Below are 2,450 nucleotides of genomic sequence, written 5' to 3'. Positions count from 1 at the left end.
CGGCGGCGGGGAGGGGTGAGCGGGGGCGGAGCGAAGTGGGGCGGGCCCCACACCGTCACTGCGTCTGGGCGCCCGAGCCGGGTCTCCGCCAAAGCTGTCCGCGCTGGGGGCGGGGTTGTAGGGGGGGTTGGTGACAGGCGGGGGAAGGAGCCTCCAGATAACCCTGAGAGAGCCAAGCTACCTAAAGAACCCTATAAGGAGAGACCTCAGGAGAGAGAAGTCCCCAACCCAAGAAACACCCCAAGACAGCGACATTCTCACTGACATATATTTCCTATGCGATCACATACACACACACAGACACACACACGCCCTCCAGCGAACCCCTCAGGGAGACACATTCCCACAGGGACACAGTCTCCACAGGGAAGCGTTCTTCAATCAGGAACTCTCCCCTCACCCTGAAAATCATTGCTAAGACAGATGGTCTCGGAGAGATGACGCCTCCTCTCAAAAGACCCTCTCCCCCAGTAAGAGACATTTCTGCAGAGAAAAATCTCCACAGGTGACATTTCATATGGGGAGCCTGGTGAGGATACCCCCAATGAAAGAACCCCTAAAAGCCATGTTCTTTGTGGAAAATTATCCTCACCCATGAGACCCCCACATCCCATTCTTACAGAGTGACATTTTCACCGAGGAGACCCGTCTTCACGGGAAATGCCCCCACAAAAAATTTACATTCATACACCGCCTCCTCTCCCTCTTCAGGGAACCTTGCAGCCCCTCCAGTGACCCCCTCCCTCATCGTCAGGATTAAGAAGCCAGGCCACGCCGGGCTGTATTTATAGAAGCGATTAGCTTGTCCTTGGGGAGGGGGGCAGCTGAAGCTATTTTCAACACCCCATCCTCCGGCACTGTTTCTACAGCTGAGGCCAAACTGACCATGCTTCCCAGAGTTGGAGTGGAAAGCGTCAGAGATCTCCCCACTCCAAGTCTAGGCATTGGGGGGGGGCAGGGTGGGGAAGGCGCTGTCCAAGGGTTCCAGCCTATAAGTGGCCCGAGGGCCCTGAAGGGCGCGGTCTCTGTACAGGAATGACCCCTGCTTGCCAACCAGGCTGACATAGAGGTCTATGCCCTCGTGTTCCCCGAGCGCTTGTCTCATCTCTGCTTTTTGCCTGTGTTATCTGTCTATTTCTCTCTGTCTCTGTTGGTCGGCATGTTTGTGTTGCCGTCTCCTTGAGTCTGTTGCTCACACTTCTCTGTCCAAGGCCCGGACTCCGCTGGTGTCTGCCTTTTTCGCCCCCGCGGGCCACCGCGGGAGCTCTCCGTGGTGCTGATCTCGTGCGCTCCTGTCCGCAGTACTGAAATCCGTGCATAGGGTCGGGGACCAAGGTCAGGGGAGGGAAAGGGCTGGTCGGAGGCACAGCCCAGAGGCTGGATAGATCTGACCTACGAGCACCCTGGACTACCCCAAATGTGCTGGGGGATGGCTAGGTCCAATAGGTCTTGATTGCTGACACTTCCAGGACATCAATGTGTGCCCACAGGGGGCACCAGAGACAGTGCTTCCTGATTTGTTAATTTACTCGACTTGTATTGAGCACCTACTGCGTGCAAATTAGTGTTTTGGGATCTAGGAGTACAGCAGTAAAGCAGACAGACAAAAACTCTGCAGTAGCCTCAGAAGGAAGGGAGAGAGATTTGCAGTAGTGGTCATCACTCACATAAGCACATATGCCCACTCTGTGAGCACAGGAGCACACACACACATACACATACACTCTGCCAACATACACACAAACGTGAACATACCAACACACATTCAGCAAACATAGACTCATATACTCATATCCACATACTTTGCAAACACATACTCCATAAACACACACACACACACACACACACACACACACATATACCCATAAATTCACACTCTGCAAACACATACTCAGAAAATGCAGACATATACACACTCAGCAAGTGCAGACACACACAATCAACACATACTAACACTCAACAAACACAAGCACACACACATAGTCCTAAAACCAAAGGAAGCTCGGCTACACATAGACAAACTCTCACCCAACATACAGACACATTATCCTTCCAAACAACACATGGATGCACTTGTGTATACCTACTGCTGGAGTGTTTTTCTCGTCAGACTCTCCCAACTAGAATGTCAGCTCTATGAGGATTGAGATTTTCATGTCTTGATCACTACTGCTTCCCCAGAATCTGACATATAGCAGGTGCTCAATAAATGGTGAATGAAGGGATGAATTGATGTAATGTTCCCAGTGGACACATTCCCAGAAACTACAGAGGAACACAAACACACATACACATTTCAGATGCAGACACACCCTCTCCACACATGACAACACCCCCTTGCTCACTCATGGTCAACATTCATGGTCAATCTTTATCCACTGATCCAACATTTTCAAAGGATACCCATCCTATCCTGATCCTACATGTCCTCCCCTACATTTATTATCTTA

Source organism: Rhinolophus sinicus, chromosome 15 (assembly GCF_057876585.1).
Source record: "Rhinolophus sinicus isolate RSI-liver-muscle chromosome 15, RSI-T2T, whole genome shotgun sequence".
NCBI classification, from domain to species: domain Eukaryota; kingdom Metazoa; phylum Chordata; class Mammalia; order Chiroptera; family Rhinolophidae; genus Rhinolophus; species Rhinolophus sinicus.
Note: the sequence above shows the minus strand (reverse complement) of the source record.